Below are 13,097 nucleotides of genomic sequence, written 5' to 3'. Positions count from 1 at the left end.
GCTTGCTTAAATCAGTGGTATAAAACTGGTCCTCAAGAAACATGGGTTTCTAATATGTCTAAAATGGGTCATTTTCAAATTTTCCACACATCTTTTTACTGCAGTATGAAGCAATGTGCACTTTAGTAACATTAAGTGAGTTACTCAGTCTTATCTTTGTTAATTTCTCTTTCCCAGCCATCTATGCTCCTTACAGATTCAAAGCAACTGATGTCAAACCTAAGAGTGTCATTCTACAATGGCACTGGGAAAAACTTGATGAAAAGGATAATGAAAATACCAAATTTGAGATATGCTATGAAATTGATGGAGATAAAAAAAAACAGAATCAATTGAATGGAGAACCAAGTTTAAGACAATTAATGGTCTGAAGGACCAAACTTTTTATGTATTTACAATCTGCACAGTTCGAGGAACTGATATGAGCAGCTCTGTGAAGTTACATGTCAAAACAAGTAAGAGTTAATCCTGCAATCCAATATATATTACTCCAATAAATCATAAATTGCATTAACAAAACATTTAAATTAAAACTGAAAAAATAAGAAATATAACACACATATCCTTAATGTACTATCCAGCTAAACAATAGCCCCTGTTAAGATATTTTTAAGAAAGTGTAATGAAAAACAAACATATAAAGTGTACATTTGTAATATAATTACCAGGAGCAAGCAGGCACATTAAAAAAGTTTATCCAGGGCGACTTATAATTGTAAATTATAATCACATAATTTTTACATACAATTAGGACTAGGAGTATATAAATATCACATTTTAACTGCTCTGTGTGATATGTTCCCAAATGAATCCTGTGGTCTTTAGGACCTTGGGAAAATCTGTTAGCAGCAGCCATCTTGGCATCATTAGTAATAGCATTATGTATTATGAAAATAACTGGGGAAAATGTGAAAATCTATATAAAACCACAGTTTCTTTCCCATGATTTAAGCATTATATAAGATTCCATTATATATATTTACAGTATCAAAACAGTGCTTAAATCACTTTAAACATAAACATAAATGTTCATCATTATTATTATTTTCATTTTCAGATTAGTCATTGTTTAATGTTGATTTCTTAGTTATTACTTTGGTTAGTTAAATGACTACAAGATATACCAGTAAGATTAATCAATCAATTACAATTAATAAATTCAGTTATGAAAATGTATAGTACTAAAACAGGAGAAACTTGATTTAAGATTTAAGTCTGAAAAAATGCATATATATAAATTTTTTCTCTTATTTGAAAGAGGAGGATCTAGTCAAGAAGAAAATGGAGGAACTCAATCTGAAAAGAGAACAACTGGACAAAGAAGAAAAAGAAATTCAAAGCACACTTCAATATGTACAGCATTTAAAGGATCGATTAGAAAAAGATATAATGGAGGCGTATGAAGCAGGGCTGAAGAAAATAGAGAAAGAAATGAAACAGAAATATGAAGGGAAGCTGATGGAAAGAGAGAGAGAAATTGAACAGAAATATGAAAATGAGCTGATGGAAAGAGAAAAAATTGAAACAGAGATATGAAGAAGAGCAGATGGAAAGAGAGAAAAAAATGAAACATAGATATGAAGAGGAGTGGAGAAAGAGAGAAGAGAATATAAATGCTTACAAAGAACAACTGAAGCAAGAGGAAGTCCTCCACAGCAGTATGTATATATTTATTATGACCATGGGGAGATGAACACCAATAGGCAGGGTCTTGAAAAGCAATGACACACACACACACACACACATTGTGATTGGTACAAATGGAGGTGATGTATTATATTTATTGTGCCAAATAAAAATAAACCTAAAAATATAAAAGAAAAATGACACTGCAAACAATCCAAATGCAGTCCCAGTCCATAAACAGAGTCAGATTACCCATTTCTCCCGTCTCCACAAACTCCTACCTTTTTGCAGGAGCCAATGAGGGGAATCCTGTCTGTCAGGTGCTCCCCACTGCTGATTCATCCCCAATAACTTTGGGGTCTGTAGATCCATTTTATGTCTATAGTTTTAATATATCTCATCTTCTGAATCTTGTTGTTATAGTTGTAGTGTTAGTGTACTACAAATATGGTTAACGTTCATTAAATAATTACCCTTAATTTTTTTTTTTTTTTTTTTCCTAATTTACCAGCTACTTTACCTACATTAGCATAACAACAAATGAAACCGCACACTTTATGAATCATGTCTTCCTGGCTTAAGCCCCTCCCAAACTCTGTCATGGTGTTATTAGATCACAAACGTATCATTCACATAACATGAAAAGCACTTATAGCTGTAAAACAAATGGTAGAATAGAAGTATTGTTGTACAAAAATTCCAATCAGCCCTTTTAAGTTCAAACTGCCAGTGGTGCCAACAGTCAACAGTGATTCAATCTATAAGCATATCTAAATATTGTGCAGTACACTCACACTGAATCTGATTTAAACATCCTAAGAATTCTCCGAGACAATGAATTATCAGACTCATTTTACACAGCAGTTACATCATGTCTGTTACAGACCCAAGGTCAGGTGTCATCAAGCATTGAACACGTAGGACCAGATAGACAGTTCTCCAGAAGAAAGTAATTTAAGTTTTTTTTTATGGAAAAAACAAAAAACAAATAGCTGGACAGAATAATGGTAGAAAATCTCCCTCTTTATACCCCAAGGTCTAGAACTCCTCCCCCAAGAACATACCACTAATAAAATATAAATATCTCAATATCTAAAAGTATAGACCCAAATACTGTAAATTACCCACTCTCATGATATCAATAAACAATACTAATTATATCTAATACCATGAAAAAACAAACCAACATTAGTACAAAGAAAAATAAAACAAAACATTATTGCAAACAACCCTTCCCTTATGGCCAGAGAATTAAGAGTGGCTACCTTACTACAATAAATAGGGTAATGGCCAAGCACTTCTCCATCATGGCCTCTGTAACCACTTTTAGCCTTCAACAACATGGCCGCCAACACACCAACCCCAGCAACTCCAGCCCAACTCCCCCTTTCCCTTCACCGCAGGTAAGTTCATAAGAGTTGTTAATACCAACCATGCCCTTCTTTTTTAAAATATTTTTTTCCTTTTATAAATACAATAAATGACCACCATTTTTAAAACTTAAAAAAAAAACAGTTTAACTACAACACACTGCATCACACTAAACCAGTGATGAGTACTGTAGTTGTAATAGTGATGGGATCACTCCATCACAATGTCCATATGACATGAATCTTTAACCTACCTGACCTCCTTGAAATTTGTATACATTTTCCACAAATACGAATACCTCCAGGATCAGTTTTTCGACAAGTTTAAGTTGTAACCCTAAATTACCTCTTGTTCATTAGATACGTGCGATCAAGCTTGATTTAACATGGGATGACCCATTTCAATTCTGGAATGTATCCCATGTGTTGATGTTCCTACAAGTACTTAAGTGACTCTGGAAAAAGCAAACTTTACTGCATTCAAAATTGCTCTGTAGAAAGAGATCAGCTAGTGTCTAACAATGCTTTTGAACATGAAAGATATTTTAATGTTTTACTGTTGAGTTTTATAAGGCCTTTAATCATATTACCATCTTTTTGGCAGCAATAGAGGATGTTGAAAGGCTGGAAGAAGTACTACAATTTCAGGAGCTTGGGGAAGGGCAGAAGGAAATTGCTACTTTCATTAAAAAGTCATTTCAGAATCTTTATCGGTTTCCTGATCTCACGGAACAGCTGAGAGACAGAGCGGTTTCATTCCAGCTGCAGCTTGCTCATGAAATCAATGTGATTCAGAAGGTTGGTCTTCAATCTCTTAAAATAAAGTGTTCCAGGTCCTTACCAAGTTCAACGTGTATGGATCGATATACTGATCAGATACTGATTAGATCATGTAAATTAATTTAAAATAAATACATCTAGATGCTAGTTCTACATAAGTAGTGTGACAGACGTACAGTGCCATGCAAAAGTATTCAGACAATCTGAAAGTTTTAACATTTTGTTGCCGTCATGACACTGAAATAGGGATTAATGTGTTATATACACAACCTACTCCACACATTCAAAGCAAAACAAAAATAAAGAAGTAAATACAGTGGCAAAAAAAACTTTGTGAACCCCAATGATAATTACAAAAGTACATTAGCTTTCATTGTAGAACTTTCTTGAAGCAAAACCAGTCTTTTCTTTAATATCCAATAGGGTTTACCATATATTAACCAATTTCATGTCTTAAGAATCAAAATGATGCATGAATTAGACCAGTGGTTCCCAACCCTGGTGCTGGAGTACCCCCTACCCTGCTGGTTTTTGTTCCAACCAAGCTCTTAATTACTTAATTGAACCCTTAATTTAAGTAATAATTTCTTAAATCAGAGCCTTTTCATTATTTTAAACAGTAGAGGGTTTAAGTTCAGTATAACATTGTATAAGGAATGTATTATCTTATTAAGGAACCAATTTTCTTATAAAAAAGTAAAATGTAACCAAATCATTACATCAATTAAGTGTTCAATTAAGCAACTGAGAGCTCAGCTGGAACAAAAACCGGAAGGGTAGGGGGTACTCCAGGACCAGGGTTTGGATCCCCTGAATTAGACAAATAAAGTGAACCCTGGTTCTATCAGCTCACCTAAAGGGGATAATTATAATCAGGTGTTTAAATTATTAGGTAGATCTTGAAGGGTGACTTTGGGAGGCCCCACCCTATATAAAGATCAGAATCGTTGTGAGTTTGGTCTTCACCATACAGGTGTGTGGAAACACATCACACAATGAGAAAAAGAAATAGCTGGAAAGCAGTTGTTGAAGCTCATCAGCATATAAACGTTTACAAAACCATTTCTTAGGATTTGGGTCTCCACCAATCTATTTTCGGACAGATAGTCTACAAATGGAGGAAGTTCAAGACCACAGTCACTATCCTGGAGCAGTTATCCTAACAAAATATGTCCAAGAACAAACTGGCGAATGATCCAGGAAGTCAGAAAGAACCCCAGATTTATGACCAAGGATTTGCAGGCCACTATTGCCCTGGCTAATGTGAATATTCATGACTCAACTATCAGAAGAAGACTGAACAAGATTGGTGTTCATGGAAGGATAGCCAGGAGAAAACCACAGGTTATCTGTATCTATTATTAGGACTTAGAATAAGATATAATAACATTTTAGGTTTGAAATGTGAAATATGTGAAAACCCTAAGGGGTTCACAATTTTTCTCGCTACTTGTAGAAAATGTATATGAAATAAAAATGGAAACATCATGATTGCATAATTATTAAAACTCTTTGCCAAGTGCAAATCTAAATGAATTCAGGTGAAAAAATAAAGTGGCTAAAGAGTAAGAAAGTGAATGTCCTTGAGTATCCCAAAATCCTGACTTAAATCCTATTGAGAATCTGAGGAAAGACTTGAATACTGCTGTCCTTAAGCCATCACCAAGCACCTTGAGAGATCTTGAGCACATCTGCCAAGAAGAATGCCCAAAAATTGCACCAGATTGAGCACTGAAGTTTTGAAAAAAATATTAAGCTAAAATGTATATGCATGATTTTGTAAATTCACAATACAGGACACAATAGGAAGGGTCTGAATATTTTTGCAATGCACTGTATACAGCTATGCAATAGCAATTACACAAAAGCTAAAAATTCTAAACATTTTGTTAATGTTTGAATATAAAATATCAATCAAAACAGCAAGATATAACAGTCCAAAGTAGGAATTGTTAAATTAATACAGTGTTAACCCAAGCACCCATTTTAATCCATTCATGCCACTTTAACAGAAATCATTAAACTGCCTCTGTTTTATTTACTTTTAACCAGCAAGCAAACACATTCATATTGTCACTGGATGTAAAGTGTCGGAGGACAATCATCTAGGTTTTGTTCAAGTGCATTAGTATTATTACATTTTCACATAAAACACTTTACTGACTAATTTCATAGTGTCAATATCATGGTGTCTTTCTTTCACATACTGGTTAGGTAAAAACCTAAATGATGCAGTCATTTATGTTTTTTCTCCTGTTGCTCGACCTATATTATTATTATATTTCTTAGCAGACACCCTTATCTAGGACAACTTACATTGTAACAGATATGTCACTATTTATGTATTATATACAATTACCCATTTACACAAGTTATTTTTACTGGAGCAATCTATGTACAGTACCTTGCTCAAGGATACAGCAGCAGTGTCCCCCACATGGGATTTAACCCATAACTCTCCACTCAGGAGTCCAGAGCCCTGACCACTACTCCACATCCTTATTGTACAAACTAATCCACCAATATCACTTGATGGTGACATACATTTTGCCAGATTTTCTAGATCTACTCAATGTAGAGCTGCAACCAGTGTTCTAATTGAGGGGAGGCTTGGGATGTTAAGGGACCCCCCATAAGAGAGATAATTTGGAGGAGTCAGCCCCCCCGACCGCACTTTTGTGTGGATCAAAGTGTTCAATTAGGTAATTCATATGAACCTCTGCATAACTAGTGCCGCCAAGCCCAGAAACCAACTTTAATTTGTAGCCCCTTGGTGATTATGAAGTAGAGTGTAAATCTTGGCCTGAACATTTTAATCCATTACCTTTTATTGACATAGCCTTTGAGTAAAGGGATTTGTCAGATTTGTCTTTTTCCTACATCCCACACATCCCATTCCATTCATCATCAATCTCAAAACCTAAGTCAGTCTGTCCACATTCATACATATAGGGATACTTTTAGAAACTTAAGTTACTTAAATGTATACATTTACTTTACATGTAATTATTTGTGGTGTAAAACAGCCACTAGCCCCAAGGGATTCTCTGGGGTCCACCAGTATCAAAACTGTTCTAACCTCAAATTGAAGAGACGTTTGTTTTTCATATACAGGAAGTCTGAAAGATAATAAACTTTTTATAGTTTACATTTTGGAGGGCAAATATATGTTTTAAGTGTGCGTAACTCATCTAATTAAGCGGTTGTGGAAGCTGGTTAACAACTGGCAATTCCAAAATGGAGGTGTATGAATAGGAGACATAATTGTAAATGTTAATTAAAAACAAATATAAATGCACAAATAAAATACCCAGAACTCTGTTGTTATTGTTGCAGATGGGAGGAACAGTCAGTACAGTCTTAGAGGACTTAATTCCAGATACCAGGGAAACTCTGAAACTCTGCAATGGTAAAATGGCCCGAGAAATTATTTCACTGCTCCTACAGTGGGTATCTGATTTGAAGAAGGATGCTACTGAAACAAGAGAGAGGTATTTATCATTAAATTTAAAAGTCTAAATGTTAGATCTAAATATTCAATCTTAGCACTACATCTGCATTCCTCCCCCTAACACCGCTCAACATTTCATCAGCACTCCCCCACCTCGACATTTCATCAGTTCATCAGCAAAAAACAGGTTTGCAATGCACAGAATAAGGATTAGGAAAAGATGGTGTTAACTACACGCACAGCACCATTCCAGCACACAGTCAACAATGTGAAGTGTGGAACTGTTTTATATATGGTTGTATGTGTGCTGCACCAGAATGAATTCCTAACAGTCTTCTTTGACTGAATGGCAATAGAAAAGGAAGAAATATAAATGGGAAACATGGTTTGTAGTGTGCAGCGTGTCCGTGGACATTTGGACAGTGTACACCCGGCAACAGCAACCCCCGACATAGATATGCTGAAAGGGTGTACCAGCCTCAGCACACATATGAAGAGCTCAGCAATGAGCACATTATGTTCAGGTATCATCTCAACAAAGACATGCTGAATTATCTATGGCGCTGTATAATGCCCTGACCAGAACAAACCTGTGTAGTGCTGCATTATCTGAACGGCTGATAGTGTCTGTCTATATACGAGTCCTGACTACCAGGACCTTCCAGACAGTAGCAGATGATACAGTGTCCCGCCACCTTGACTGGTTCTTAACCGAGTTGCTGTGACATGCTGGGGAACCCAATAGCAGAGCAAACAGGGAGAAGATATTTAAAAATATATAATTGTGAAATAAATTACGATAAATTAGGAGACTGTAGGATCATCAATAGGCATAGCAGTTGTATTACAATTGGAGGGGGAAAAAAGTTGCAGAAACTGCAGGGCCCTGCCTATAGTTTAGTATAGGTATTTATAGTAGGTATTGTCCATTTCTGATTTACAGTCAACATCATACCAGATGCAAACCACACAATTGTTGTGGGTCCAATTTCAGTAGGAAGCAATAGTGCCCCCACAGATCATAATTTCTCTGAACTTTTCTTAAAAAAGGCCAAAACCCAGCTTCTCATTTTTTTATTAATGAAAGCTTCTGTATTGATTTCCTAAGTGTTAAATAGATTAGTTTACTAGACTGCCTCTAGTGACACTGGTAAGATGACAATTGACATACAGGTTACAAAGCCCAGTCCTGAAAAACAAATTATTGTTTTTTATTTATAACATCAAAACATCAAAATATGTATTACTTATATATCATGCTTTAAGCTTAAGTGTCTGCATTGCATCCCCTTCCACACAAGAAAACAGCCTAATTTAGTCTGATTCATTTGTACATTTTCTCCTGTCATAATAAACACAGGTTCCAACAAATCAGGGTCAACACCATCATCTGCAGCGTGGAGAAAAAGAAGCTCAAGGTTATCACAGAACGGGCTCCACTCAATGTAGAAACTGAAGTTATGGAAGAAGAAATAAATGATATTTATAAAAAAAAGGAATCTTGTGAAGAAGACATAGCGAGGAGTCTAAATAACCTTAAAACTGTCATACGCCATGTAGGATCTGTAGAAGGATTTTCAGAAGGCTTTCTATTAAGGTTTGGTTTTCCATTTATGGTACAAAGGGACAGATTGTGCCATTCCCTGGGGATGAGCTCAGATTCTGATGATGATGAATTACAAGCTGAAATATACAATCATATCGCAGGCAAATGTGAAGAAGTTATTAAACAAAAGATCCAAAGAAGAATGCTGGAGGAGGAGCTGAATGCAAAAAGGGAAACTCTGGAGCATTTAAGAAACAGAAGTGAGAGCTTTTTTTTATGACTAAATCATTAAAGATCTACAGTTAATAAAACAAAGAGCACCCATTGCCAGTCATTAAAAAAGGAAATGAACAAGATCAAGATAAGACATCAACTAGAGATTTTAAATCACTAAATTTAAACATACAGGTTTAAAATGGCAACTTAAATTACTATTATATATTATATATATATAATTTGATAGATCAGAAATAATGTTAACATTTATAATATCTAGACTTTATTAAGGTTACCATTCATTCTGCAAGTGTAGGTATAAAGAAACAGGTTTGGGTTGCTGATCCATACAAAGGGTTTTTAATTATTCACACCGCAGTAAACTAGATTCATAGATTATATCTAAACATGCACAACAAGAACACTTTCTGAATTCACAATCTATCCAATAACTATTCATCCCAATATTTGTTTTTGTAATTAATACTTTCAAAATATCGTATTACATTATAAGGTAGGAAGAAGATACAGTGGGGGAAAAAAGTATTTGATCCCCTGCTGATTTTGTACGTTTGCCCACTGACAAAGAAATGATCAGTCTATAATTTTAATGGTAGGTGTATTTTAACAGTGAGAGACAGAATAACAGCAAAAAAATCCAGAAAAACGCATTTCAAAAAAGTTATAAATTGATTTGCATGTTAATGAGGGAAATAAGTATTTGACCCCTTCGACTTAGTACTTGGTGGCAAAACCCTTGTTGACAATCACAGAGGTCAGACATTTCTTGTAGTTGGCCACCAGGTTTGCACACATCTCAGGAGGGATTTTGTCCCACTCCTCTTTGCAGATCCTCTCCAAGTCATTAAGGTTTCGAGGCTGACGTTTGGCAACTCGAACCTTCAGCTCCCTCCACAGATTTTCTATGGGATTAAGGTCTGGAGACTGGCTAGGCCACTCCAGGACCTTAATGTGCTTCTTCTTGAGACACTCCTTTGTTGCCTTGGCTGTGTGTTTTGGGTCATTGTCATGCTGGAATACCCATCCACGACCCATTTTCAATGCCCTGGCTGAGGGAAGGAGGTTCTCACCCAAGATTTGACGGTACATGGCCCCATCCATCGTCCCTTTGATGTGGTGCAGTTGTCCTGTCCCCTTAGCAGAAAAACACCCCCAAAGCATAATGTTTCCACCTCCATGTTTGACGGTGGGGATGGTGTTCTTGGGGTCATTCCTCCTCCTCCAAACACGGCGAGTTGAGTTGATGTCAAAGAGCTAGATTTTGGTCTCATCTGACCACAACACTCACCCAGTTCTCCTCTGAATCATTCATATGTTCATTGGCAAACTTCAGACGGGCCTGTACATGTGCTTTCTTGAGCAGGGGGGCCTTGCGGGCGCTGCAGGATTTCAGTCCTTCACGGCGTAGTGTGTTACCAATTGTTTTCTTGGTGACTATGGTCCCAGCTGCCTTGAGATCATTAACAAGATCCTCCCGTGTAGTTCTGGGCTGATTCCTCACCGTTCTCATGATCATTGAAACTCCACGAGGTGAGATCTTGCATGGAGCCCCAGACCGAGGGAGACTGACAGTTATTTTGTGTTTCTTCCATTTGCGAATAATCGCACCAACTGTTGTCACCTTCTCACCAAGCTGCTTGGCGATGGTCTTGTAGCCCATTCCAGCCTTGTGTAGGTCTACAATCTTGTCCCTGACATCCTTGGACAGCTCTTTGGTCTTGGCCATGGTGGAGAGTTTGGAATCTGATTGATTGATTGCTTCTGTGGACAGGTGTCTTTTATACAGGTAACAAGCTGAGATTAGGAGCACTTCCTTTAAGAGAGAGCTCCTAATCTCAGCTCGTTACCTGTATAAAAGACACCTGGGATCCAGAAATCTTGCTGATTGATAGGGGATCAAATACTTATTTCCCTCATTAACATGCAAATCAATGTATAACTTTTTTGAAATGTGTTTTTCTGGATTTTTTGGTTGTTATTCTGTCTCTCACTGTTAAAATACACCTACCATTAAAATTATAGACTGATCATTTCTTTGTCAGTGGGCAAACGTACAAAATCAGCAGGGGATCAAATACTTCTTTCCCTCACTGTACATGCCCAAAGCAGAAATATTTATTTAAATTAAAGTTGTTGTTTTTTTAAACCTGGTGAGGTGTTGGTATTATGAGGGTGATAAGCGTTTTTATTTGTTTGTTTGTTTGTTTTAATCTGTTGTCTCCATGTGGATTCTCCTTTCCAGAAATGAATAATGATGAGATCATTCTCAAGACTGTAAAACAGGATCTGTTGCATGTTGAAGAGAAGTGGAGAAGTTGCATTGAGTTTTGGACAAAGATAGAAACTTTTCTTGCCAGCAAGATGGAGAGGAGCATCGCCTACCTGAAAAACATTGAAAACAAGACATATCAGAGAATCAATTTTGCGAAACTGGTGGAATCCAATTTGGTAAGATGGCATTAAAAGTTAGTTGGCAAGTTTCCTATGTGCAAATTATCTACAATATGTGAATGTATAAGGTATGACTTTAAAATGTACATATTTAAAAATATGCATATGCTTGGATCACAGTCTGCACCCTGTAGTTCCATAGTAGTTGGTTTGAATCTTTGTTTAATGAAACTTGACTATGATTACGATTCTCCAAATCAGTAGTGTTTGCTATACCATAGCAGTGACTATTGTATCAATACAACTACAACTGCTATGTCATGAAAGGCACCACAGAGATTGCAGAATCAATTACTGAGAGCTGTGTTCATTACTTTTATGTTTTAAAGAAACAAAATGCTTTGATGATCTTTCAATGATTGTTTACTAACAATATATGTCTATGTCTAATTTTAGTTTTGGAGAAAGTTTGGAATCCTGTGTGGAAAATATTTGGATCTGGTTCAAAAAGCTGAAGTGAAAAACTACTATGCATTTCTGAATGGGGAATGTGAAGATGCCACTGAGGAGGAAGAGGCAGTTGAAGAGAGTGATTTATTCAATGAGTCATCTTCAGATGAAGAGGAAGAGGCAGAGGCAGAGAAAGAGTGTATAAAGGCCTAGAGCAATGTCTTGTTTTTGTGCTCTTCAGATGAGGATTTGAGCTCTTTGGCATCAACTCAACTTGCCGTGTTTGGAGGAGGAGGAATGACCCCAAGAACACCATCCCCACCGTCAAACATGGAGGTGGAAACATTATGCTTTGGGTGTTTTTCTGCTAAGGGGACAGGACAACTGCACCGCATCAAAGGGACGATGGACGGGGCCATGTACCGTCAAATCTTGGGTGAGAACCTCCTTCCCTCAGCCAGGGCATTGAAAAAGGGTCGTGGATGGTATTCCAGCATGACAATGACCCAAAACACACAGCCAAGGCAACAAAGGAGTGGCTCAAGAAGAAGCACATTAAGGTCCTGGAGTGGCCTAGCCAGTCTCCAGACCTTAATCCCATAGAAAATCTGTGGAGGGAGCTGAAGGTTCGAGTTGCCAAACGTCAGCCTCGAAACCTTAATGACTTGGAGAGGATCTGCAAAGAGGAGTGGGACAAAATCCCTCCTGAGATGTGTGCAAACCTGGTGGCCAACTCCAAGAAACGTCTGACCTCTGTGATTGCCAACAAGGGTTTTGCCACCAAGTACTAAGTCGAAGGGGTAAAATACTTATTTCCCTCATTAACATGCAAATCAATTGATAACTTTTTTGAAATGCGTTTTTCTGGATTTTGTTGTTGTTATTCTGTCTCTCACTGTTAAAATACACCTACCATTAAAATTATAGACTGATCATTTCTTTGTCAGTGGGCAAACGTACAAAATCAGCAGGGGATCAAATACTTTTTCCCCGCACTGTATGTATACAGTACTCAACTGTAGTTTTTTTCAAGTAACATCAAGCACTTGGTTTGTATTTGCTTTTTTGTATTTTGGGGGGGGTCGATAGAAGTAATGTACCGTAATGCTTCAATTAAGACATATTGTAGACTAGTTGAAAGGGATGTAATAGACATAGATCATTTTCAAATTTGACTAAAGATGATTGACTAAAGTTCAGTTTCTGCCTGACAACTGCTCAGGAAGACCAATATATAGTCAAACTG

At 36.8% G+C, this 13,097-nt stretch overlaps 1 long non-coding RNA gene across 1 annotated transcript in view; it reads left to right on the top strand.

Annotated features, from left to right (window-relative positions):
* Positions 1 to 12,282, top strand: part of LOC136767959 (uncharacterized) — a 37,366-nt gene extending 25,084 nt beyond the window's left edge. The window contains exons 6-12 of the long non-coding RNA XR_010821906.1: positions 178 to 455; positions 1,259 to 1,658; positions 3,601 to 3,794; positions 7,113 to 7,267; positions 8,588 to 9,033; positions 11,253 to 11,458; positions 11,858 to 12,282. This is a non-coding gene — a long non-coding RNA (uncharacterized LOC136767959). The remainder of the gene's footprint in view (positions 1 to 177; positions 456 to 1,258; positions 1,659 to 3,600; positions 3,795 to 7,112; positions 7,268 to 8,587; positions 9,034 to 11,252; positions 11,459 to 11,857) is intronic.
* Positions 12,283 to 13,097: the final 815 nt, after the last annotated feature.

The sequence above is a fragment of the Amia ocellicauda genome, chromosome 14 (genome assembly GCF_036373705.1).
Source record: "Amia ocellicauda isolate fAmiCal2 chromosome 14, fAmiCal2.hap1, whole genome shotgun sequence".
NCBI lineage: Eukaryota > Metazoa > Chordata > Actinopteri > Amiiformes > Amiidae > Amia > Amia ocellicauda.
This window is presented reverse-complemented; position numbering and strand designations above follow the sequence as displayed.